At 50.7% G+C, this 27,518-nt stretch overlaps 1 long non-coding RNA gene across 1 annotated transcript; it reads left to right on the top strand.

Annotated features, from left to right (window-relative positions):
• The first annotated feature begins 1,066 nt into the window (after positions 1-1,066).
• Positions 1,067-2,753, top strand: LOC310890778. The gene is made up of 3 exons (XR_014577302.1): positions 1,067-1,170; positions 1,981-2,109; positions 2,681-2,753. It is a non-coding gene; the product is annotated as an uncharacterized lncRNA (long non-coding RNA).
• The last annotated feature ends 24,765 nt before the right edge of the window (positions 2,754-27,518 follow it).

Here is a 27,518-nt window from a genome sequence, read left to right as displayed (position 1 = left end):
CCCCCGGGACGAAGAAGGCAGACAGGCAGGAAACAGCTCCTCAAGCCAAGTCCACCACCACTGCGCTCCCTGCTCCTGAAGCCTCCAGGAGAGCGCTGCAGGTACCTGCTCTGCCTTGCTGCAATGACTGTGCTGTTTGGGCCTGTACAAAAGCCTCTGTGTGGAGCGATCCCGAGCAGGTCCCTTGGGATGCGTTCGTCTTCACATTTGTTACCTCCTTCATCTCTTCCTCAGGAGACGGAAGGTGGCGTCCCGCACACCTTCCCTGCCTCTTACTGCCTCCCGTGTTGCCATGAGCCACTTCATTTTGACCAGGGGCCATGGAAAAGGAGCAAGGCCTTTCTGAGTCGTTGATGGCAGAGGGCTTTGGTCACCGCGGGCTGTTCAGCTGTGTTTGTCACGAGTTGAGGAGCCTGGCCTAGCTTCAGGGCCCCTCATCCTTGAGGGTCGAAGCACTGCTGACAGACCGGCTGAGGCGAGGGGGCAGGAGTGTGGGTTAGGCCTGAGGGACAGCTGAGACCAATCCTGTCTGCTGTTGTGTTTGTTTTGTTGTTTTTTTTGTTTTTTTTTTTTTTCCTCCAGGATGTCTGGAACCTGTCTTCACAGTGGGACCAAACAGACAGCTCATGGCCCACGTACCAAAAGCTACAAGAGCAAGCCCAGGCAGCCATGGCTGCATGGGAAGCCTGGTCTGAGGGGGAGGACCAACAGATACCCCAGGTACTGGCAGTGATCAACACCGCTGAGAACAGCGGCGATCCTCTCTGCCCGGGCTCCGAGGGCGGCAGGTCCCAGGGTGGTGGGAGCAGGACGGGCACGAGGCCGCAGGTCAGGGCTTTTGCTGCTCCTCCCTGTGAGGGAGAGGTTGTCAGCAGAAAGTGAGGGATAAAAGCAGCAGCCAGACGTGGGCTGGCAGCGCCGAGTCGCCTGGTTCGCAGGTCCTGCTGCAGGGTCCTTTCAAGAGGTCCTCTGGGAAAGAGCAGCTGTACGTCCAGTCCTGTTTGATGAGAGGGACTTCTCCTTGCAGCGATTCAACAGCCAACATGCTCGGACTCCCCATCCTCCAGCCCAGCCCAGGAGCAAGGTCAGGAAGAGGTGGAGGAAGGCTGAGAACCCTGCCCCAGCAGAGGAGTTGGGAGCAGCAGGCAAGCTGGAGAGACTCCAGCCTGAGTAAGTGTGTGCCGGCTCCGTTCCCGTCGTGGGGCACTGGAGTAGCTCTTGAGTGATGTCAGGACATGTCCAGGAGCCTGGTCCCTGAGTCCTGGGGTTGCCTGTGACACCCTTTGATTCCTCCTAAAGCGGGCATGACCTTGGTTACCGCCAAGGCCTAAAACTCACCACAGGTTGAAAGGGTGGGTGCACGTGGCACCGCATGGGTGCAGGGTCTGGATTGTAATGGGTAAAGCCTTGTTTGTTCATTAAATATTGCTGATGGGAAGGTTTTCAATGGTTAACTGCTTATACCCCCAATGTCCTGTTGAAGGAAAAAAACAAGTGTAGGAATTTCCTGTTAAGTTAACAATTGCAGTAGAAACCAGCTCCAAAAAAGGGCAAAATGGCATTCCCCCTCACATGAGAACACACATATCAGCAGCAAAGTCACGACCCCGACGCAGAGGAAGACAACGATCTTCATCCCCACGACCACCAGAGGACTGACGAAGACCCCCTAGCAACAGGCCTCGCAGTCGTAAGAAGACACCAGGATGTGCCACTAAACCCGGAACTACTAGGCTATAAATGGAGACTCTGGCGGGCTTAGGTGCGCGCCGTTGGCGGAGCAGGAGACTCCCCGGCCGCCCAGCGCTGTTTTACTTATCGCTGCTTGCTGAGTTGCTCAAATAAATAGAAATTCGATCTACCTTACCCACGATGTGTCGGGAATGATTTCTACCAAAACTAATGTATAACATGGATGAGGGGAGAGGCAGAAGGGGTGTCTGACAGAGGCTGAGGGATCCCTTTCTCCTGTTGTTGCAGCCGCCTTTCCCCACGAGCACTCCAAGTTTTGGAAAGGTTGGAGCCGCATCGCCATCAACAAAGTGTATTCAGAAATGTTGCGGAGGCAAACCGGCTGCGGCAAGAGCAGCAGCAGCAGCAGCTCCCCTGGTAAGTATCTCCAAAAAGGGATGGTGCTTCCCGCTGCTGCAAGGCCCATCCTTCCCCTGGGGGCAGCACTGGGAGAAAGAGGGCACGTCTCCGACACCCCTCCCGAGACGGACGCAGGCTTTGGAGACTCTGGAGACTTTGGGACTGGAGCTCCCTGACACCTGACGGGGAGCGGCTGGGCACCCAGAACAGGCTTTCCCATGTGGGATGTGAAAGTCCTGTCTGAAAACAGAGGGGTCCCCTGGATGGCTGCCTCTCCCCTTTCCAAAGCCGAGAGGCTGTCCTTCCTTTGGAGAGCGCTGACGCCAGGACACCTTGCCCTGAGGGGGAATACCTGTGCAGAATACCCAGGGTCCTCCGCTCCACCTGACCCAGCCCCAGGCTGGTGAGCTGCACCCCTGGGGACCCTGTCGTGAGCTCGGGCACGAGGCATCTGTCTCACTTCTCGGCAGCCTTGAAGCTTCCTGGGAAGCAGACCCCTACGTGCACGGCCCGAGCTAAGCCTGCAGTATTTCTCTGTGTTCAGCCTGTACACAACCTGCTCATCCTCTTTTTTCTTTTGACTCCCTAGCGCTAGATGCTGGTACCGCAGTGGAGGGGAAGGTGCTGGGAATGGCGACGGCGGCAGCAGCGGAGCTCTGAGCAAAGGGGCTGGGAAGCTCTCCCGCTTTCCACCCCTGAATGGAAAATAAAGAGCACCGGGGCTCTTCCCAAACAGACTGCTTGTGTCACTTCATCCACCCTAGACTTGAGTACGCATAAGCTGGATCTCTGCTTTGAAAGAGGAATGTGGGTTGAAAGGAGAGCTCTTTCCAAGGCTCCCATTGCTATGCCTGCGCTGTCTTAAGTGTGGCTTCCCGTCATGATGCTCATCGCTGCCAGTTGCGCGCATTTCCAGGGCAGAAGTCTGTGTCTCAGCCCACGTCCCCATAGCTCCCTCCTAGCTAGGGGAGCTCCGTGGCAGACCTGGAGGGGAGGCCCATGGGGACGAGGAGCAGGCAGAGGCATGGGGAATCTGAGGGCATGTGAAAGGACTCTCAGGGCCAGGTGTGCGGGTGTGTATGTGCTTGTGAACCCCGAGAGTGCCGTGTGTGTGCCTGCAGCAGTGACCTGCTGTCTCTGCCAGCCCCAGGGCAGGAGGGGACTCGGCTGTCTGTGCCTGTGTGTTACGTGAGGCCTGTGTGTGGGTGCTGTTGCAAGCAGCGCCTTGTCTGTGGTTGTCTGCGTGGCCGGCTGTATCAGTGTCCTCCCTGGGTGTCCCTGGCACAGGTGCTCAGCTTCGTTACTGCTTGAACCTGCAAAGGGGAAACTGGCGGCGGTGTCCCTGAGCCTGGGCGCAGACCGGCCTGGGCGGAGACCAACCCCCTGGGCTGGGGACCCTGGGCACTGGGCTGGGTTCCAGCGGCCGTGCAGGACCATGCTGGGTGGTATCGGTCTGTACTGGATCATGAAGAATGCTATCAGAGCAATCCTGGCTTCACTCCATTGTTTTAGTTATTGCTGAGAAGGGCTTGCACAGTTTTAAGGCCTTTTCCGTTTTTTTTTTTATTTTTTTTTTCACATTGCCCTGCCAGTGAGGAGGCTGTGGTTGCAAAAAAGCTGGGAGGCAACACAGCCAGGACATCTGAGGCAAACTGGCCAAAGGGCTATTCCCTAGCATATAGAATCATAGACCGGTTTGGGATGGAAGGAATCTTAAAGATCATCAAGTTCCAACCCCCCTGCCATGGGCAGGAACACCTCCCACCAGACGAGGTTGCTCAATGCCCCATCTGTCCTAGCCTTGGACACTTCCAGGAATGGGGCATCCACAGCTTCTTTGGGCGACCTCTTCCAGTGTCTCCTCACCCTCACAGTAAAAATCTCTTCCTTACCTGAGTCTATCCTCAGCCTGTCTTCACAGGAGAGGTACTCCATACCTCTGATGATCATTTTTGTGGCTCTGCTCTGGACCAAGTGCAGGTCCGGGTCTCTCTTGTGCTGGGAGCCCTGCTATTCCATCCCCCGGACTCTGGAGGGCAGAGCAGAGGGGGAGAATCACCTCTCTCGCCCTGCTGGCCACTCTGCTTTTGATGCAGCCCAGGATACAGTTGGATTTCTGGGTTGCAAGTGCATATTGCTGGCTCCTGTTGAGCTTCTCATCGACCAGTACCCCCATGTCCTTCTCCACAGGGCTGCTTTCAAGGTATTTCTCACCTAGTCTGTACTGGTGTTTCAGAGAGCCCCTCTGCTCATGCATTAGATTGGGAGGCTGGGCATCTGGTTTGGATTGTTGGAAGCCCTAACTTCAAGAAGAATTCAAATGGAGCGTTGGACATGTAGAACAGTAAAGAGGCATTTTCTCCTGCTTCTGTGGTAGGCAATGGGCATAGCTGAAACACATCTGAAACAAAACTATTACCAGCTCGTACCGTTCCAGACAGACCCTTGATGATATATGGGTCAACCCCTGTGCTGCCAATTGTACAGACCTCCGAGTATTATTTTTTCAAAGGCAGTTAAACTTAATAAGCAATGACTTTTACTGGAACACTGAAGAAAGTCTATTCATCGAAGGCTGCATCTATATTAGGTGTGGAGATGGAGCAAGAATGTAGTTTTGCAACAAATGAATATTACAGCAAGGAGTATTTGTTATTGGTGCTCTGTGAGTGAATGAATGAAGTGGCCCTGTGGCTGCCACACCTTCTGTGATGATGGTAGCAAGGGAGACCCATGTTCCTGCTGGAGCTCTTTCTAGACTGTGAATTTATCCAAACTGTGTTGTGTTCCCTTGGAGGTATAGCAACAAGCAATGTAGTCCAATTGGAGAAGATCAGTAGATCAAAGCAGCTAAGGCTAAAGGCCTTACATATTCATCATGTGGTTCCAGCATCTAGGAGCTTTGGACTAGATTCGTTTGGAGCCATTGGACAAAAACGCCTGCAAACTTTGATTCAAATCTATCCGAAGAACAGGTGATTAGTTTGGGTTTTTATATCCCCTTTCGGGGTTGCAATACATTGATCTTGCACCTGAAACAGATCTTTAATTTCTGTTTCTTTAGAGAGAACATTCATTCATGTAGCACTAATCCTCTGTGAAACTGCAACTGGATGGAGTAAATGTGATTACTGGAGTTTTATTGTAAAACTACATTCTTGCTCCATCCCAGCATCTAACAGAGATGCAGCCTTTGAGGAATAGATTTTCCTTAGTGTTCTAAGAAGAGCTGCATCCGAAGGAACTGGGGTTCTCCTAGGACCACTACAGAAATACTTCTGCTCTCCATAGCTTGTCCAGCACGGGTAGTGTTGGTCAGAGCCCAGTTGCCTCTGACACTTGGTGCATGACACTTAACATAGACTCACAGTTGACACTGAGGTCAATCTGAAAATGAGAATCGTGTTGGAGATGAGAAGAAGGTGACAGAGATGTACTTAGGGTAAATGAGTAATTTCTGTGCCCGTTTCCTCCAAGCTGAATAAGAACAAAGTGAATTAATTTGACAGTTGTCAGTAACTTAGATCACGATAGATTTTATTTCCTAATTGTTCTGACAGTACATTCTCGTGTCCGCTGTGGGTCTGTTCCGCTTCCTAGAGCAGGCAAGCTGGATTCTGCATTTGTCAGCAGAATTTAACATAAACTTTTCCTGAGTGCAGTCTACATGGATAGAATATAAACCGTGTTTAACTTCCTCCATCCAGCCAAATGAATAAGTATTTTATGTTAAAGGACTAAGCATCTTTTTTTTTTTTTTTTTTTTTTTTCTGGGTGGGGTGGGGGCTGTGGGAAGGGGGGGTCTTTTTTCTAGACCTTACAAAATAGATCATGGCAACGTTCTATTGTAAAATATGAAAACAGTTATCTTAAGAAACAAAAATGTATAGCAGCTAAGTGTAGTAACCAGTGAAAAGCGTTTTGCCAGTCGAACTTGAACCAAAAGAGATGGGAGAATTCTGCAGAAAGCAAATAAAGACAGGGAATCAGGGTGCCTCAGTCAATCAGATGTGATGGAAAGCCAGCAAAAGAGTGAGCGCTTTTTTCATCTGCTGTAATAAAAATGATAAGAAAATCTGTTTAATATAAAACAAATTCAATTCAGATGATCAAGCTGGGGACTGGTCTGCGTGAGAATGATACAGAATCTGTGTTAGCTGTTTTAAAGAAAAAGTTAAATAAGTCTGGGTTGCTGTGATATCATTGACGCTGTCTGAAGAAAGTTATTGACCAGGAGGTTTCTTAAGTTTTTCACGGGTGTCTTAGGAGGAAAAGAAATGAAAAACGGAGGGAAGTGAGAGCAGGAAGGCTTATACAGTGTCGAAAAACTGAACATCCCGGGATAAATGCTTAGTTCTACGGAGAATGTATACTAATGCTTAGTTCTACCAGAGCAACTGGCCAAAAGGAAAAGGCCAAAAGGAGAGGTCAGTCTGCAGGTTGTGAAGGCAAAGAGACTGCTCTGGTTTGATGTGAAGAACCAAGACGTAAGTTGCTGTCAGAGAAAAGATGCTGTCAAAGTGCGTCACGTCTACGCTAGAGCATCTCTGCCAGCATCTGTAGTGCATCTATATGCACCTATAGTGGAGCATCTCTACTTATCCAGTCTGGGTGATCTTAGGAGCATTCTGAAGCCCCAGAGGAGGGTCTGTTTGTCTTTTTTGCTTTTATAGCCAGTGAAAATTCTTATAATTTTACACAGAGTGGATGAAAAACACTGAGTGTACTTCCAATCTTCACAGCTTCTAAGCAAGTGGAGATGAGGTTGCGGAATAAGCAAATAAAGTGTTGATCTGGAAGCAGCCTAAAGATTGTCTTTAACCAGGACCTTGCATTCTTCATATTTATACCATTACTTGCCTTCAAGTGCATGATCATGATTTTATTAACTTTCTACCACTACAGAAATGCACCTGAGTCTTTCACAAAACTTACGGGTGGTAATTGGAAATATTCATCAGCATTCTCTATTTCCTTCTTCATCTCAATTCTCTTCTGGCCTGTGAAGCTTTTCAGATCAGAGATGAAGATCAGCTATAATACAGAGTTTTGGAGACTGCAAAGGAAAAGAAGAATCATACTGAAAACTCTTTTCAGCCTCACGTGCAATCATCAAAGAAAAGAATACCAAAAGGATACTGCTTTATCCTGGTAAGCATAAATTTGAGCATAGGTCTCCTATAAGTGAAGCGAGGTTAAACAGGTTCCAAAGAAGGTGAAGGAGCACACCCAAAATCATTTCCATAAAACCGTGTTTTCAAACAAATGGTTTAAAGATTTAGATTTTCTTACAGGTGAAGAATGAAAATATAAAATAAAACAAAATAAAAAATTACCAGGACATACAGTTTTCTTCTAGCTTGCTTTGCTTCATTCAGAATCTGAGTCTTGGGTCACAATCAGGGAGCAGCATTGTACAGAAATGCCAAAGCCTCCCCAAGCTTGTTATATCTTCATCAACAGGGCTTTGATACTGCTGCCTCCTCAGCAACATCGGCAATTTAGTAGGAAAGTTGGTGTCCACCAGGTCAAATTAGGAAGAGGAAATCCCTCTTGCCACAACTTCACACTCACAGCAGAGTTGGCAGGACAGAGCGATGGACAGAGAAGTATCTATGAGAGTGTTAGAAAACAGACTTTAGAACAGATTTCCATCAACCCAGGAAAAATTACTTGCTCATCCCTTCAAACTAAACTCTAAGTAGAAGGAGGTGATCCCAAGCTGCATTCCTGACATCTATGCTGCAAAGTCATCCAATGTGACATGTTACTATACCAGCCTGTTAGGAAGACAAACAAGAGTTTTGAGTTTATGATGTTTGCTTAGAATTAAGCTCAAAGCGTTAGTCCTTTGATATGTTTTTGTCTGCAAGTGTTTTCACTGTTTCCCAGACAATGTCTCCAGCAAGCTAGCTGCTTGTTTCATTTGGCCAGATATTTGGCCATATCTGGCCAGATATTTGCCTTCTTAGTCAATAACCAAATCTGTCAAGTTAGGAACATGTAATTAATGAGAAGGAAATCCTTTTATTTTGATCTGAGTTCACTTTTTTGTTTTTTGTTTTTTTTTGGTTTTTTCTTTCTAGACCAAGAATGAATCACGGAGAACCAGCAAAACTGAGGTGAAAAATGAAATGAAAAATGTTAAGGTCAGGCAGCTTGCTCACTGCAAGTGCTAATCTGGAAGCAGATGGAGTGCATCTTCATACACCACATCCTGAGACGCTCAACAGGTCAGCCCATTTGATGAAGTACATTGCTGTCCTGAATTTTAATGTGACAGGGGTACTTTTAAGTCTCTTGTTTATGCTTTAGTACTTGAGGCGTATGGCAGGAGCACAGCACACTCTTATTTGTCCACCCTTATTTGTTGATGGTGTGTAGGAAAAAGAGAACGTGCAGAGGCCCTCACCCATACATTGCATCTGTCACTCTGTGCAGCTACATCACTGAGCAAAAGTACCAAACGTAATGCTTGTGAAAGGACTTTACACAAACTACAGAATACTAAAACGAAGCATTCACAATAAAAACACATTTTTTGCCTCAGCCAAGCATCAAACCACTTACAGAAGGGCATGGGCCCTCTCTGTGCACCTCAAGGTGGGATCCACAAATCCTCACGTGGTTTCATCACATCCAGCACGCTTCTCTGTCCCTCCTAGCTAAACTTGCACAGAGGCAGCTGCTCCCAAATTGCCATGGTGACATCACTCAGTTCTGTTTCTGAAGTCATCACCGTAGGCGCCTTGCAATGACAACAGAACACTCTCTGTTGCTAATGCGTATGTCTCAGAAACAATTAGAGAAGTGCCACTATCCCCAAGTTGACTTGAATTAGAGTAGTTCAAAAATGATTCTCTGCTACCATACATCCGTGGAAGGTGTGGGATAAATCTTGTCCTTCAGCAAGGATTACAGACAAAAGGAGCTTGATTGTGATACGTTCCCCTTACTTCCAGAGCTGTTGACTTTTTATTTCCGTGTAAGAAAAAAGAAGGTGAACTCAACAATTCTCTTCCTCCGAGTTGGGAATATGAAATAAGCCCAATTATCCAGGAAGCCTTAAAAAGGAAACTATATTTTTCCTTGTTAAACACCTTGTTTCTTCTGAAAAATTTTCCAGTACTTTGCAGCTGCGGTGGTTTTAATCGGGTGGGCAGCCGAGTTCCACCACGGCCACTCTCTCACTCCCCTTCCTCAAAGAGAAAGGGGGAGCAAATGCGATGCAAAGGGCTCAAGGGTTGAGATAAGGACGGGGAGATAGCCCCCTGCCCCTGCTCCACGTGGGGTCCCTCCCACGGGATGCCGTCCTTCCCGAACTGAGCCTGCGGGGGCTGCCCGCAGGCAGCAGCTCTTCAAGAACAGCTCCCACATGGCTCCGTACCACGGGGTCCATCCATCCCCCAGGAGCAAACTGCTCCAGCACGGGTCCCCCACGGGTGGGCGGCAGCTCCCCCCAGCCCCCCTGCTCCTGCATGGGCTCCTGTCCACGGGCTGCAGCTCCGGCCCGGGGCCTGCTCCTGCGGGGGCTCTCCATGGGCCGCAGCCTCCTCCAGGCCACATCCACCTGCTCCACCGGGGGCTCCTCCACGGGGGGGCTGCAGCGTGGAGATCTGCTCCGTGTGGGACCCATGGGCTGCAGGGGGACAGCCTGCTCCACCAGGGGCCTCTTCTCATGCTGCAGGGGACTTCTGCTCTGGCACCCGGAGCACCTGTCCCCCTCCTTCTTCGCTGATGTAAGTGCCTGCAAGGCTGTTTCTCACTCCTCTCTCTCTCCCTGTGAAGCAGCCTTTTTTGTTATTTTTTTCCCACTTCCTTAAATATGCTCTCACAGAGGTGCAAACAACATAGGTTATTGGCTCGGCTCTGGTCAGCAGCAGGGCCTTTATCTGACATGGGGCAGCTTCTAGATTCTTCTTACAGAAGCCACCCCTATGGCCCCCTGCTACCAAAACCTTGCCACATAAACCCACCAGAGCAACCCTTTTGGTGAAGAAATTTTTCCTAATAACCAACCTAAACCTCCCCTGGCGCAACTTAAGGGTTTTTGCTCTTGTCTTGTCACGTGGGGCTTGGGAGAAGAGAACCATTCCCACCTCCCTGTGTTAGTAATAGAAGAAGAAATAATACAATATTGTTTAATATGTTACATTTGCGATGTACTGTTCCGAGGCTGCGCTTGGAAGATACAAAATATATGTGTAAGGGTAACATGAGAGAATGCACCGATTCATGATGAGTTGTAAGGCGGATTAGAAGAATGCTCAATTTGCAAGACATCTGGATAACTGGGGCTTCTTGGACTCTGGGAACTGGATCAAACCAACCTTGCGGTTTGGACTGAGACCAAGGGCTCAGAGAGCATGCGTGAGAAGGAAAGGTTAAAAAGTTCAACTCTGATGAAGACATCTTACTTCATCCCGACGACCACCCGGACGACCATCAGAGATTAGTACGCAAGGAGGTGTTAAATTTGATAAATGCGGTACAAAAACCAAACCAAGTGGCTATTATGCACTGTAAAGCTCATCAAGGAGGAACCTCAAAAATATCAGAAGGGAATCGGCTGGCAGATCGAGCAGCTCGACAAATTGCTCGGGAGGTGTGGAATGTAATGGCTTTGGTACCACTCAAGGTAGGCCCCGCTTGTCTTAATCTTCCCAAGGAACCAAGATATTCACCAGAGGATGAGAAATTAGCAAATCTCCTAAAGGCCCGAAAGAACTCTGATGGATGGTATGTAACTGCTATGGGCCAGGTAGTAATACCCCCCTTGGTGATGCGAGAAATACTTCAGACGAGACATAATGAATGTCACTGGGGTGCAGAGGCAATGGTAACATTTTTAAAACGTAGCATCATCTCTACACACATGTTAACAATGGCAAAATCAGTAATGTCAAAGTGTGAGATTTGTCTGAAAAATAATCCAGTAGCAAGAAAACATGCTGAAATGGGAAGAGTTAGAGTAGGAATAGAACCAGGAGATTACTGGCAAGTTGATTTTGTAGAGTTACCTCGGACCGGGGGATATAGGTATTTGTTAGTAGGGGTTGACACCTTTTCCGGATGGCCGGAAGCCCTTCCCTGTCGCACCAATCAAGCTAAAGAGACAGTAAAATGGTTACTGCGGGAAATCATTCCGAGGTTTGGGGTACCATTAGGAATATCCTCGGATAGGGGGCCGCACTTTGTTTCATCTGTGGTTAAAGACGTAAGTCGACTATTAGGAATTTCTTGGAATTTACATACTGCATGGAGACCCCAATCTAGGGGACAGGTAGAAAGGATGAACCAAACTCTAAAGGGACAGATCAGTAAAATCTGCCAGGAAGCCAAAATACAATGGCCACAAGCTTTCCCTATAGCTTTACTGAGAATAAGGATAAAGCCAAGGAGTGGAATGTCAGTAAGCCCATACGAGATAATGTATGGAAAGCCTTATGAATCCCCAGAACCAAATCCTAACATGCATATAACAGGGAACCAGGATGTTTATAATTATGTATTGTCTCTTGGTAAAACTTTAGCTCAACTTCAAAGTGTTCTGGTGTGGAAGCGACCGTTGGCACTGGAAAATCCTATCCACGACATTCAGCCAGGTGACCGAGTGTACATTAAAAACTGGAATGAAGAACCCCTGAGAGAACGGTGGGCCGGACCTTATCAAGTATTATTGACTACTTTTACAGCTGTAAAGGTAGAAGGGGTGGATGCTTGGATTCATTATACTCGGATGAAAAAGGTTCCCGAATTTTGGTCAGTGCGAGCAATCGGAGATACAAAACTACAGATGAGGCGCGTATAACCATACGATGTTGGGGTTCTTAACAACAGTAACGATAACAGTAATTGTTTTGTGTAAATACCTTGTAATTGAGTTCCTAGAAATACCAGAAAAATATAAGAAAGAGGAAATATTCAGAGGAGAAAATGTTACTTTGGAATGTGGAATGCACAACGATAAACCAATAACAATTAGCTCTCTACAGGTGGTGTGGGGAAAAATAAATGACTCCAGACAGAGCCAGGAAATATACGTAGACACAACCAGGGACAATACAGGACTGAAGGCTGGATGGAAGGGGAAGGCGTACGTAAGTAAACCCATAGAACTGGGCCAACAACTGAGAGGAGCTACCACCTGAACCCTGTTTAGTGTTACTAAAGTCAACAAAGGAAACTACCGGTGCATGGTAACACGTGAAAATAGCACAGATTACGGGATAAGAGAAATATTGGTATATCCGAAATTGGATAAAGGAATATTGGTAGCCCACTGAAAAGGATCTAGAAGAAAAAGAGAGGGCCAGGTGCCATGGACACAAGTGGTACAGATCCCACACAGGCAACCATCAGAGAATTTACTGGTAGGATTGATTAAAGATTTTGCCATAATGAAAGGAACTGATAGAATTACTGCTTGTATGCCCATTCCAAAAGCAACAGGGGACCCGCTTGAGTGGGGTATAACCACCTCCCACTGCCCCAAGTAAAAGGAAATGAAACAATTCAATGTAAAGAAGTGAAAGTTTTAGAGAGGATAAATGTTACACAATACTATAGGAAACTGAGCCCCCCAACATCGAGGTCTGAATGTGAAAAGAAGAACTATCATTTCATAACGATAGGCAGATTTAAGAATGTGGGACAGTGTCATTACGACGAACTACGTGTAGTAGAAGGAGTTAGAGAAAAATTGTTTGGGAATGTCAAGAGAAAAATAAGCCAAAAGGAATGAAAGGGTGGGATAGTGATTGGACAGTAAGTTTATTGCAGAAATTCCAGTATGGAGGGAATACATCATGGTGTATTAAATGGCAGGGAAAGCAGAATGGAACTGATCAGTTTTATACAGTAAGCCGGGTTGATAGGAGTGGTAGACAAGAGTCAACAAAGGTAGCTTGGTGGACTTGTGAGAAGAAATATACTTGCGACAGCAATAATGAAGATGTTGAGCACTTACTTCCGGTATTGATAGCTCTTAGGGCAGGATGTGCTTGCCGAGGAATTAAGTACAATTCGGAAAGAAATAGCCAGGCTAGTCAAGTCGCAGTGGATTGTAGCTATAGTACCATACAAAGTCCAGGACAATTTGTATGGGCAGCCAGTAATGGAACTTGGACTACACACCCACCGATAGATGGGGAAGTAAAAGAAATAACTCTAGGACTCCCTCCCCACACTGCGTCCAATATGGAAAAAGTCTCCTTTTAAGGGAAAGTTGGAAACCCTACAAATTAGTAGGGCAAAAAGAAGTTTAGAAGAAGGGGCAGATGAAGATATATGGCATGAACCCTCGGATGGAGTAAAATTCAATTGGGCATTAGAATCTCTATTTGCAAAGGTAGCTACTTATCGAAATAGGGAAATGATTTATAAACTTACAGGACAAGTGAGTAGGCGCACGAGAGCCACGAAAGAAGGCTTTAGAGACCTTAATATCCAACTACAAGCTACAGCTAAAATGGTGCTACAGAATCGATTAGCATTAGATACACTGTTATTAAAGGAACATGGAGTATGTGGATTTCTAAAAGATCGTATTGATCATTGCTGCATCCACATTCCAAATGTGACTATTGATGTAGAACATGACATAGAACAACTGGCTCGAGTGGAACAAGATGCAGAACAGGAAGAGAAAGATATGACAACAAGCTGGTTGGATAAAATTTTTAGTGGATGGAATATTAGTAATTGGGTTAAGTCCTTACTGGAGACAATAATTATATTGGTGATTGTAGGGGTACTAATTTGGTTAACATTTATAATGCTGAAAAGTCTGGTTCTAAGGAAGACAACCTGGAACCGGACAGTGATGCAAACTATTGCTCGGCAAATGGAACCACATCCTCAATATCCTCCACCGGCATCTAACAACTTTGGATTTCAGAGAAAGAATCTGAGGAACCCAGGAGGTGAAATGGAATGAAAACCGAATAGACAAGATCAGTTTCAGATCAAGTGAACCCAACCAGAAGGGTGAACGTAACATAAAGCAGAAGTGGTGGACTTATGAAATGTTGTGACAATCCTAATCTTTGTAATTTCCTTGATTCTTAATGATGTAATTTTCCGTGATTATATTATTGGTGAGCACTGAGTGTAAAATATTTTAGTTAGTTAGTGAAAGCATTTGCCCTCCTCGAAAGGAGTGAAATGCTTTCAAAGGGGGGAAATGTTAGTAATAGAAGAAGAAATAATACAATATTGTTTAATATGTTACATTTGCGATGTACTGTTCCGAGGCTGCGCTTGGAAGATACAAAATATATGTGCAAGGGTAACATGAGAATGCACCAATTCATGATGAGGAGTAAGGAGGATTAAAAGAACGCTCAGTTTGCAAGACATCTAGATAACTGGGGCCTCTTGGACCCTGGGAACTGGATCAAACCAACCTTGCGGTTTGGACTGAGACCGAGGGCTCAGAGAGCATGCGTGAAAAGGAAAGGTTAAAAAGTTCAACTCTGATGAAGACATCTTACTTCATCCCGACGACCACCCGGACGACCACCAGAGAGTAATACGCAAGCGCAGAAGGACTGATAAGATAACTAGCATACGAAGCGAGGCTAGGCGGAGCTAGGAAATGAATATGCATAGATGAGTTGTGAAACCTAATGCATATGTAATATCTTAGGGGATAAAAGAGAACTAAGAGAACAAATCAGACGAAGTTAGATTTGGGCAGGCATGCCCCTAACTTCCGGCGCCTAATAAAGCACCTTCATGTAATCACTTTGTGGATTATGTGTCTTCATGAACGCTAACATCCCCAGCCTCAAAAACTGCATTGCCCACGACCCCCAGGCAGCTGACCCCCTCTGCAGTTGCAGCACAGGTGGAAATGGGCGCATGGCTGGAGAGATGCACCTCTGCTCTGCTGGAGCTCTGGCTGCAGAAGACATGCCCCATGCCTTGGACCCATGGGCGTGAGGGCAGAGGGTTTTCTGGGTGGGAGAGGAGGCAAGGGGGCATGTTCAGAGGAAGGGGTCTGCACTGAATGGAAAAAATATGGAGTTTTCTGATGAATTCTCCCTCTGACAAGATTTCTGATTAACTTTCCCCTCATTCCTTGATCATATCCCTGATGCCTGAAGGTTTTATTTCTGGGAGTTGTTTCCCTGTCTCATGTCTTATTCCTGTTTCTGCTCACAGCCTCAACCAAATCTGTGTGCAGTAATCGTTGCCCTTCAGAAACCTGCCTGTATGCAAGAGACTGCCTAGGTGCATGTGCATCTTTGCAGGTGCAAAAGGACCTGTCAGAAAGCCCTGCTGGGTTCAGCAAAGTTGATGCTGTCGCTTTCAATATGAAGAGGAGAGGCTGAAGGTACATTTGGGGCAGCTCACAAACATACTGATCCTCAGAGTTACAGTTCAGGAGTCTCAGCAAAGTGCTCAAACTTACAGCTCCTCTTCCACTTCTTCCTGCTTCCCCTCCTGTCCAGTAGAGTAGGCAATTGAAAAGAGGGCAGAAAATCCCTATTTTGACCTTGTTTGCTTAGAAAAAATTGCTTGGGAAATGCCCTTGTCGTACAATGGAGCTGTGAGCAGGCTGCCCCAGGCAGCAGCCTCCCGCCAGCAGCAGGACCCTGCCCTGCCGGGGGGGCTCCTTCCACCCGCAGCTTCTCCGCGCAGCGCCCTGGGCAGCTCCCCGGGCAGGCTGAGTGCTGAGCCTGGCAGGCGGCAGAGGCCCTGCCCCGGCACACAGCCCCTGGGGCACAGCAGGGACCCTGCTCTGCACCACAGCCCCGGGCACCCCTGCCTGCACCCCAGGATTCACAGCCTGCAGCTGGCCTGCAACAAGGGAGCCCTCGGAGGCCTGCACGTTCACCCTGCAGCAGGGAACCTTAGCAATGGAGCTTGTGCTTCTCCACACTAAAGAAATACCAAGTGCAACCAGCCAGATCTTCTGTGGGAAGTTCTGGGTCTGGAAATCTTCCCTGATACTCCTGTGCACTGCACTGCAGAAGGAGGCTTACCCTGTTATGTGCTATGAAGATTTCTCCTCCTCTCAGCTCTCAGTATTCTCATATTCCACTCAGCCGGTAACCTCCCTCTCCCTTCTCTCCCCTACCCGTGCCAGCTGCAGGCAGTGCCCCCAGCCCTGCTGCGCTGGGCAGAGGAGCTGCTCCTGGGCAGAGCTGGCTCTCTGCAGCGCTGCCCGCTTGCCAGGAGCTCCCCTTGGGCCCAGGAGCCCGGCCCAGCTCAGCAGCAGAGGCCCAGCCCAAGGCCTCCCTTGCTCTGCCCCCCACCAGGCTCCCTGCCCATGGCCCTGGGGCTGCAGGGGAACCTGCTGGGAAACAGCCTGAAGGGAGCCCTGGGGTTCCCTCCCTCACCTGGCACACACACTTCTTCACACCTGGGTCATTTCCCCTAGCAGAAAACCACTCCTCGAAAGGAGTGAAATGCTTTCAAAGGGGGGAAATGTTAGTAATAGAAGAAGAAATAATACAATATTGTTTAATATGTTACATTTGCGATGTACTGTTCCGAGGCTGCGCTTGGAAGAAAGGTGCAAGGGTACATATGAGATATGTGCAAGGGTAACATGAGAATGCACCAATTCATGATGAGGAGTAAGGAGGATTAAAAGAACGCTCAGTTTGCAAGACATCTGGATAACTGGGGCTTCTTGGACCCTGGGAACTGGATCAAACCAACCTTGCGGTTTGGACTGAGACCAAGGGCTCAGAGAGCATGCGTGAAAAGGAAAGGTTAAAAAGTTCAGCTCTGATGAAGACATCTTACTTCATCCCGACGACCACCCGGACGACCACCAGAGAGTAATACGCAAGCGCAGAAGGACTGATAAGATAACTAGCATACGAAGCGAGGCTAGGCGGAGTTAGGAAATGAATATGCATAGATGAGTTGTGAAACCTAATGCATATGTAGTATCTTAGGAGATAAAAGAGAACTAAGAGAACAAATCAAACGAAGTTAGATTTGGGCAGGCTTGCCCCTAACTTCCGGCGCCTAATAAAGCACCTTCATGTAATCACTTTGTGGATTATGTGTTTTCATGAACGCTAACAATAAGACATCTTACTTCATCCCGACGACCACCCGAGAGTAATACGCAAGCGCAGAAGGACTGATAAGATAACTAGCATACGAAGCGACGCTAGGCGGAGTTAGGAAATGAATATGCATAGATGAGTTGTGAAACCTAATGCATATGTAGTATCTTAGGAGATAAAAGAGAACTAAGAGAACAAATCAAACGAAGTTAGATTTGGGCAGGCTTGCCCCTAACTTCCGGCGCCTAATAAAGCACCTTCATGTAATCACTTTGTGGATTATGTGTTTTCATGAACGCTAACAATAAGACATCTTACTTCATCCCGACGACCACCCGAGAGTAATACGCAAGCGCAGAAGGACTGATAAGATAATTAGCATACGAAGCGGGGCTAGGCGGAGCTAGGAAATGAATATGCATAGATGAGTTGTGAAACCTAATGCATATGTAATATTTTAGGAGATAAAAGAGAACTGATTGAACAAATCGGACAAAGTTAGATTTGGGCAGGCTTGCCCCTAACTTGCGGCGCCTAATAAAGCACCTTCGTATAATCACTTTGTGGATTATGTGTTTTCATGAACGCTAACATGCCCACCTCCCTGCCCTCTGCCCAGCGCAGTCCAGCAGCTCAGGCCGGGCTGGCCCCAGGGCAGTGTCCGGAGCAGGCTGCTGCAGGGCTCTGGGCACTGCCACCACAGCCCCAGCCCCTCTGAAGGGCACAGCAGCTCCTGGGGGCACAGAGGGCTCAGCCCCACAGATGGGACATCCAAGGCACAAGACAGCCCCCGGGAGGCCCGCAGCCCCTCCGTGCCATCCCTGGGGGTCTTCAGGCAGCTCCTCCTGCCCCAGGGCCAGGGCAGCCGGGCCCAAGCTGCTGCAGCCAGAAAGGGTTTGCTGGTCCCGTTACTTCCTCATCAGCTGCGATCCGGTCTCAGACAAAGAAGAGGCTGTAGCTGCATTTAGTTTGCTTAAATATGCCGAGAGCCTGGGGATAGCTTCTGCCGAGAGGCAAAACCCCTCTCTCAACAGAAGGGACGAGGAACAAAGCCTTCATCCTGTTAGCCTGATCTCACAGTGATACCCAGGCACAAAGCTGCAACAAGTAGCATTCCAGGAGCATCCGGCCCTATTGCTTCTTGTGCAACTGAATGGCCGCCTTCCTGAGCCTGTCGGGCTTCTCGGGCGTTCGACACCGCAAAGAAAAGGGAAGACGAGGTGGTGAGGCACAGGGAGCGAGCAAAGGCAGGGGCGGGCAGGGGCGGGCAGGGGCGCCCCGGGCACACAGGCCAGGTCCCCCCCTCAGGCCCCGAGACGCCCCCAGCCCGCCCACGACTCCTAAGATGGCGGCGCCCGCCCTGCCTGGTCAGGCGGTCGCACGGTTGCCATGGCAGCGAGCCCCAGCCAGCCGGCAGGGGGTGGGGCTCCGTTTGCCTGGCGGCTCTGGCAGCCAATCGGAGCCCGGGCTGAGGAGAGGCGAGCCCTGAGGGAGGAGCGGGAGGGAGGAGCGGGAAGCACTGAGGGGAGGCAGAGGCTGTGAGGGGTGGCTCCCAGAGCCCCGGCAGCGTGAGGGCAGCCGCTGCCCGGCCCTGCGTCGTGCCGTGGCGTGTTGTGTACCTTGGGGCGGTTCCCCTGGCCTGGGGACAGGCCGTGGGCAGCCCCAGTCAGGGGGAGACTGGCCCTTTAGCCCCGGCTGGGGTCTCGGAGCTCTTCTCGAGGACTGTTTCCTGGGAGAGCCTCGACGGTTCCTGGGATGGCGGAACCTCAGGCAGCACCGAGCGATTCTCGGAGAGGACCCCGATCCCCGGCCTGAAGAGCCCCTGAGCGAAGACCGCTGCTTTTTAAGTACAAGGGCAGTCTTTCAGAAATTGTTGGCCCCTGCCCGTGAGACACCGTGGAAGCTGCGCAGGGCTGTGGTGCCCGACAGGTAGGTACCTATCAGGTCCAGCAGTGGTACCCTCTTCCCTTACAAATGGTCTAGTGAAGGAGGAGCATAATGCTGTGCGCTGGGGCAACAGAACATTTGCTAAAGCATTTAAAGAAGTCATTTATACGCAGGACTATGGTGGAGACTATTAGGTCGGTCACCGAAAGGTGTGACATATGTTGGAGAAATAATCCGATAAACATGCAAAACTCCACTGCTGAGGGGCAGGCGCCTGGAGAGTATTGGCAGATAGACTTTACCGGACTGCCTAGAAAAGGGGGGCTGAAGTATTTGTTAGTCAAATTTGTTAGGTGTGGCCTGCAGCTCCCACAGGCCTCTCAGGAATGTCCCAGGAATGCGTGCGTGGTGTTTTTCTGGGGTGCTTGTGTATGCCTGCATGTGTCATCGCCTGGGTGAGGTGCTTGCCAAGAGGTTGTGAGCTGGCTGGCCTGGAGCCTGAGGTGTCTTTTCCTTGCTTTCCAGGGACTGAGGCTATCTGGGATGCTGTATGCGACTACATTCCGAAAGAGCTGAAGCGGGATAAGGTGGGCCGGTGTCGTGGGCCCTGCATGAGGCAATCCCTGCCCGAGCAGCATGGCGGTGCACTGAGACTGCCCAGGGTGCCCGGAGCAGCTTCTTGGCCAGCTGGGAGAGAAACCAAGGCCAGATGTGCTCTGCCTCTCAGGTGTTTGGCACACCCTAGGGCTTCCCTCTTCCCTGCGGTCTGAGTGGGGAGGGCGAGCAGAGAGAGGGGGGAATATCCTGGGTCCGTGCCTAGGACAATTGCTGGGAATCAGTGCCAGGTCTAATCCGTGTGCTGGAAACCTCTGGGCGCTTCTCTAGCCAAGGGATGTTGGCAAATGCTGTGAGGGGGGAGACGAAAGAAACTGAGGATGCGGCTCTTTTGCAAAGCTTTCCAAAGTGCCCCACCTTGCCCCATTGTCCCTCAGGAGTGGGCAGGGCACAGAGCAGTGTCCCCCTGCTCTGACAGCCATCCCTTTTCCCGTCTCTCAAGAACTCCCTCATCGGCCTTTCTGTCTTTTCTGTGTGCAGGGCGTTTGGGTTGCGGGACTCGGGACCTTTGGTGTTGTCCGAGAGCAGTTCCATGGCAAAGAAGGGCTGCTCTTGGTTCGAAGACCTTTCTTCCAGCTGGACATCGATGAGTTGTGGCTGGAGGAGATCTACTGTCCCACTGAGCTCCTCCCTGGTGAGAAGGCAGCAGCCCCCCTCTTCCCGCCCCATGTCCGGAACGGTTTGTTCTCCCTGCTCTTTGGAAAGGCCTGGGAGAAGTAGAGGATTGTCTCCAACGGTCAGGGTACAGCTTGAGTTCCCCCAAAAGAAACCGTGCCCCAGGAGCTCTTTCTCTTAGCGACCCTTTCTCTGGGAACTTGTTCTGAATGTTGCAAGCAACTTGGGCTTGCCGTGTCGCTGAGGATGTTGCTTCTCCTTGCAGATGGTGTCAAGATTGAGCCGCTGAAGTACGTGCAGCTATCGCGAGCCACCTCCTTCCCGCTGCACGTGGCGAAGAACTGCGTGCAAGAGACCATCCTCTTGTACTGCTTCCTCGTGAGGAACAAGGAGCACGTCCCCTTTGCCTTCAGGGACATTGGAATTCTGCCACGCGAAGATGGTTTTCTGTTCGTGAAGTTTTATCTAGACTGCATCAAACGTCTGGAGAGCGCCGCGGGCCTGGTTGCACTGCTCCACAGTGTAAGTTGGTGAGGTTTTGGGGGCTACTTCCATTTCTTTGGGAATCCTAGCAAAGGGTGAGCAATCTGACTGCTATTGGCCAGCCCGGACATGGCAGGCCAGTCAAATGCCTTTCCCCACGCTTGCCCCCTTAGCTGCTCTCTCCACGAGCAAAGAGAGTTTCTTCTGAGCGTCTGGATGCTTGCCCCTGCAAAAAGCCTGGCAGTGTTACTGTACAGCCTCCATATTCTGCCATTCTTGTGCCCGTGCTGCCGCGATTCCCGTCAGAGAGAATTGCCTGCATGTGGAGGGGAATTTAGGCTACCTTCTGTGGTGCTGCGGGAAGACTGACAACAAACCCCATGCATGGACATGACGGAAAAGGGATGCCATGCCTTGTGCGACACCAGGAGGATTACTGCCAGCAAGCTGCAACGGGTAGGAGGCCAGCCTTCTTCAAGCCCGTGTCATCGTTTGTTTTCCAGGTTTCATCTGACTGTGAGGAGAAGGCCAGAGGCCAAAGTTTCCACCACCTCGCAGGAGGAAGCTGCAGGAGAGCGCAGGATCAGAAGAGGTAAGGGAACAGGTCCCTGCTGTCTGGGGGTGGTCCCTGTCCCGTGCTGGCTGACTTGAACCAGGTTAAAAGGCAGTGCCCACGCAGCTGCTCGGAAGAGCTTCCTCCTTTCCTAGTTTCAGAGTGCCATCCTGGCAACCTGCTGCAGAGGAGGAAGTAGCTTTCCCTCCCCATCCTGACAAGCTGGGAGCCAGGCACAAGGCAGCAAGATGCGGAGAAGAAGCCTCCTACCAGGTGAGACCCCTGGGGGAAAGGAGGAAGGAGCCCCTTGCAGCCACACTGGAGAGATGTCCCCTTTGGACCCACCAGCCGCAGGGTGGCTCCTGACACACGTCCCAGCGGAGGCCGCTCTCTCAACGGATGGCAAGCGTGCAGCACGTTTGCCTGAGACTGGCACACCAGCTTCATTTTCCAGCAGGGCCCCGATCCTTGGGGGAGCTGAACGCAGAGCCTTGTTGCAGAAGCTCTTCTCCCTTCAGGAGCCCCCCCACATTGCAGCAGAGCCCATCTTCTTGTCTGTGGGAGCAAACGTCCCCTGCCTTCATTCTAACATGTCTCACCGTGTGTTAGGATTGCCGTGGCCCCATCTCCCCTGCTGTTTCTTCCAGCCTAAGGAGCTGTGATACCAGATGGAAAAGTTTCTTTCAGGCATTTTTTTCAAACACTATCCCAAACGTTGTGGCAGGCACAAGAGAGTGCTGAGGTAGGGAGATGGCATGACTGGGCTCCTTACCTGACGGCTTTCTCCAATGGCTCCGCTGGCTCCCCAGCGATAACCTGTTTTCCACCCATAAGCGCACCGTGTTTCAGGGCCACAGAGGAGAAGCTGAAGTAAAGCCCGGGTGGGCCATAATGGTGTCTCTCGGATCCTGTCCTTGCACAAGACACCGCTCCCCTCCTTCTTCCACCAAAAAGGGCCTGGATACGGGCATCCCGAGCCTTCCTGAAGGCAGGTGGTGCCACAGCTTCGCGTTTGGCTCTCTCTGTCTCCGCTGAAGTGAACACGGCCAGTCCAATATGCCCGCTCGCTGCGGAAGTGCCGTCTGCTGCAGAGGCTGACGCAGCTTGCGAGCGCGGACTGGAGACCGAATTCCCCTGGGCTCATGCAGCCTCCTCCCGGTGTCTGTTTGCAGTGTGCTCCCCCCGTGTCCAGGCAGCTCCCCCGGGACGAAGAAGGCAGACAGGCAGGAAACAGCTCCTCAAGCCAAGTCCACCACCACTGCGCTCCCTGCTCCTGAAGCCTCCAGGAGAGCGCTGCAGGTACCTGCTCTGCCTTGCTGCAATGACTGTGCTGTTTGGGCCTGTACAAAAGCCTCTGTGTGGAGCGATCCCGAGCAGGTCCCTTGGGATGCGTTCGTCTTCACATTTGTTACCTCCTTCATCTCTTCCTCAGGAGACGGAAGGTGGCGTCCCGCACACCTTCCCTGCCTCTTACTGCCTCCCGTGTTGCCATGAGCCACTTCATTTTGACCAGGGGCCATGGAAAAGGAGCAAGGCCTTTCTGAGTCGTTGATGGCAGAGGGCTTTGGTCACCGCGGGCTGTTCAGCTGTGTTTGTCACGAGTTGAGGAGCCTGGCCTAGCTTCAGGGCCCCTCATCCTTGAGGGTCGAAGCACTGCTGACAGACCGGCTGAGGCGAGGGGGCAGGAGTGTGGGTTAGGCCTGAGGGACAGCTGAGACCAATCCTGTCTGCTGTTGTGTTTGTTTTGTTGTTTTTTTTTTTTTTTTTTTCCTCCAGGAGGTCTGGAACCTGTCTTCACAGTGGGACCAAACAGACAGCTCATGGCCCACGTACCAAAAGCTACAAGAGCAAGCCCAGGCAGACATGGCTGCATGGGAAGCCTGGTCTGAGGGGGAGGACCAACAGATACCCCAGGTACTGGCAGTGATCAACACCGCTGAGAACAGCGGCGATCCTCTCTGCCCGGGCTCCGAGGGCGGCAGGTCCCAGGGTGGTGGGAGCAGGACGGGCACGAGGCCGCAGGTCAGGGCTTTTGCTGCTCCTCCCTGTGAGGGAGAGGTTGTCAGCAGAAAGTGAGGGATAAAAGCAGCAGCCAGACGTGGGCTGGCAGCGCCGAGTCGCCTGGTTCGCAGGTCCTGCTGCAGGGTCCTTTCAAGAGGTCCTCTGGGAAAGAGCAGCTGTACGTCCAGTCCTGTTTGATGAGAGGGACTTCTCCTTGCAGCGATTCAACAGCCAACATGCTCGGACTCCCCATCCTCCAGCCCAGCCCAGGAGCAAGGTCAGGAAGAGGTGGAGGAAGGCTGAGAACCCTGCCCCAGCAGAGGAGTTGGGAGCAGCAGGCAAGCTGGAGAGACTCCAGCCTGAGTAAGTGTGTGCCGGCTCCGTTCCCGTCGTGGGGCACTGGAGTAGCTCTTGAGTGATGTCAGGACATGTCCAGGAGCCTGGTCCCTGAGTCCTGGGGTTGCCTGTGACACCCTTTGATTCCTCCTAAAGCGGGCATGACCTTGGTTACCGCCAAGGCCTAAAACTCACCACAGGTTGAAAGGGTGGGTGCACGTGGCACCGCATGGGTGCAGGGTCTGGATTGTAATGGGTAAAGCCTTGTTTGTTCATTAAATATTGCTGATGGGAAGGTTTTCAATGGTTAACTGCTTATACCCCCAATGTCCTGTTGAAGGAAAAAAACAAGTATAGGAATTTCCTGTTAAGTTAACAATTGCAGTAGAAACCAGCTCCAAAAAAGGGCAAAATGGCATTCCCCCTCACATGAGAACACACATATCAGCAGCAAAGTCACGACCCCGACGCAGAGGAAGACAACGATCTTCATCCCCACGACCACCAGAGGACTGACGAAGACCCCCTAGCAACAGGCCTCGCAGTCGTAAGAAGACACCAGGATGTGCCACTAAACCCGGAACTACTAGGCTATAAATGGAGACTCTGGCGGGCTTAGGTGCGCGCCGTTGGCGGAGCAGGAGACTCCCCGGCCGCCCAGCGCTGTTTTACTTATCGCTGCTTGCTGAGTTGCTCAAATAAATAGAAATTCGATCTACCTTACCCACGATGTGTCGGGAATGATTTCTACCAAAACTAATGTATAACATGGATGAGGGGAGAGGCAGAAGGGGTGTCTGACAGAGGCTGAGGGATCCCTTTCTGCTGTTGTTGCAGCCGCCTTTCCCCACGAGCACTCCAAGTTTTGGAAAGGTTGGAGCCGCATCGCCATCAACAAAGTGTATTCAGAAATGTTGCGGAGGCAAACCGGCTGCGGCAAGAGCAGCAGCAGCAGCAGCTCCCCCGGTAAGTATCTCCAAAAAGGGATGGTGCTTCCCGCTGCTGCAAGGCCCATCCTTCCCCTGGGGGCAGCACTGGGAGAAAGAGGGCACGTCTCCGACACCCCTCCCGAGACGGACGCAGGCTTTGGAGACTCTGGAGACTTTGGGACTGGAGCTCCCTGACACCTGACGGGGAGCGGCTGGGCACCCAGAACAGGCTTTCCCATGTGGGATGTGAAAGTCCTGTCTGAAAACAGAGGGGTCCCCTGGATGGCTGCCTCTCCCCTTTCCAAAGCCGAGAGGCTGTCCTTCCTTTGGAGAGCGCTGACGCCAGGACACCTTGCCCTGAGGGGGAATACCTGTGCAGAATACCCAGGGTCCTCCGCTCCACCTGACCCAGCCCCAGGCTGGTGAGCTGCACCCCTGGGGACCCTGTCGTGAGCTCGGGCACGAGGCATCTGTCTCACTTCTCGGCAGCCTTGAAGCTTCCTGGGAAGCAGACCCCTACGTGCACGGCCCGAGCTAAGCCTGCAGTATTTCTCTGTGTTCAGCCTGTACACAACCTGCTCATCCTCTTTTTTCTTTTGACTCCCTAGCGCTAGATGCTGGTACCGCAGTGGAGGGGAAGGTGCTGGGAATGGCGACGGCGGCAGCAGCGGAGCTCTGAGCAAAGGGGCTGGGAAGCTCTCCCGCTTTCCACCCCTGAATGGAAAATAAAGAGCACCGGGGCTCTTCCCAAACAGACTGCTTGTGTCACTTCATCCACCCTAGACTTGAGTACGCATAAGCTGGATCTCTGCTTTGAAAGAGGAATGTGGGTTGAAAGGAGAGCTCTTTCCAAGGCTCCCATTGCTATGCCTGCGCTGTCTTAAGTGTGGCTTCCCGTCATGATGCTCATCGCTGCCAGTTGCGCGCATTTCCAGGGCAGAAGTCTGTGTCTCAGCCCACGTCCCCATAGCTCCCTCCTAGCTAGGGGAGCTCCGTGGCAGACCTGGAGGGGAGGCCCATGGGGACGAGGAGCAGGCAGAGGCATGGGGAATCTGAGGGCATGTGAAAGGACTCTCAGGGCCAGGTGTGCGGGTGTGTATGTGCTTGTGAACCCCGAGAGTGCCGTGTGTGTGCCTGCAGCAGTGACCTGCTGTCTCTGCCAGCCCCAGGGCAGGAGGGGACTCGGCTGTCTGTGCCTGTGTGTTACGTGAGGCCTGTGTGTGGGTGCTGTTGCAAGCAGCGCCTTGTCTGTGGTTGTCTGCGTGGCCGGCTGTATCAGTGTCCTCCCTGGGTGTCCCTGGCACAGGTGCTCAGCTTCGTTACTGCTTGAACCTGCAAAGGGGAAACTGGCGGCGGTGTCCCTGAGCCTGGGCGCAGACCGGCCTGGGCGGAGACCAACCCCCTGGGCTGGGGACCCTGGGCACTGGGCTGGGTTCCAGCGGCCGTGCAGGACCATGCTGGGTGGTATCGGTCTGTACTGGATCATGAAGAATGCTATCAGAGCAATCCTGGCTTCACTCCATTGTTTTAGTTATTGCTGAGAAGGGCTTGCACAGTTTTAAGGCCTTTTCCGTTTTTTTTTTTTTTTTTTTTTTTTCACATTGCCCTGCCAGTGAGGAGGCTGTGGTTGCAAAAAAGCTGGGAGGCAACACAGCCAGGACATCTGACGCAAACTGGCCAAAGGGCTATTCCCTAGCATATAGAATCATAGACCGGTTTAGGATGGAAGGAATCTTAAAGATCATCAAGTTCCAACCCCCCTGCCATGGGCAGGAACACCTCCCACCAGACGAGGTTGCTCAATGCCCCATCTGTCCTAGCCTTGGACACTTCCAGGAATGGGGCATCCACAGCTTCTTTGGGCGACCTCTTCCAGTGTCTCCTCACCCTCACAGTAAAAATCTCTTCCTTACCTGAGTCTATCCTCAGCCTGTCTTCATAGGAGAGGTACTCCATACCTCTGATGATCATTTTTGTGGCTCTGCTCTGGACCAAGTGCAGGTCCGGGTCTCTCTTGTGCTGGGAGCCCTGCTATTCCATCCCCCGGACTCTGGAGGGCAGAGCAGAGGGGGAGAATCACCTCTCTCGCCCTGCTGGCCACTCTGCTTTTGATGCAGCCCAGGATACAGTTGGATTTCTGGGTTGCAAGTGCATATTGCTGGCTCCTGTTGAGCTTCTCATCGACCAGTACCCCCACGTCCTTCTCCACAGGGCTGCTTTCAAGGTATTTCTCACCTAGTCTGTACTGGTGTTTCAGAGAGCCCCTCTGCTCATGCATTAGATTGGGAGGCTGGGCATCTGGTTTGGATTGTTGGAAGCCCTAACTTCAAGAAGAATTCAAATGGAGCGTTGGACATGTAGAACAGTAAAGAGGCATTTTCTCCTGCTTCTGTGGTAGGCAATGGGCATAGCTGAAACACATCTGAAACAAAACTATTACCAGCTCGTACCGTTCCAGACAGACCCTTGATGATATATGGGTCAACCCCTGTGCTGCCAATTGTACAGACCTCCGAGTATTATTTTTTCAAAGGCAGTTAAACTTAATAAGCAATGACTTTTACTGGAACACTGAAGAAAGTCTATTCATCGAAGGCTGCATCTATATTAGGTGTGGAGATGGAGCAAGAATGTAGTTTTGCAACAAATGAATATTACAGCAAGGAGTATTTGTTATTGGTGCTCTGTGAGTGAATGAATGAAGTGGCCCTGTGGCTGCCACACCTTCTGTGATGATGGTAGCAAGGGAGACCCATGTTCCTGCTGGAGCTCTTTCTAGACTGTGAATTTATCCAAACTGTGTTGTGTTCCCTTGGAGGTATAGCAACAAGCAATGTAGTCCAATTGGAGAAGATCAGTAGATCAAAGCAGCTAAGGCTAAAGGCCTTACATATTCATCATGTGGTTCCAGCATCTAGGAGCTTTGGACTAGATTCGTTTGGAGCCATTGGACAAAAACGCCTGCAAACTTTGATT

The sequence above is a fragment of the Anser anser genome (assembly GCF_964211835.1).
Source record: "Anser anser genome assembly, contig: HAP1_SCAFFOLD_138, whole genome shotgun sequence".
Taxonomy (NCBI): Eukaryota; Metazoa; Chordata; class Aves; order Anseriformes; family Anatidae; genus Anser; species Anser anser.
The sequence above is the reverse complement of the archived record's forward strand: the minus strand, read 5'-3'. Positions and strand labels throughout refer to the sequence as shown.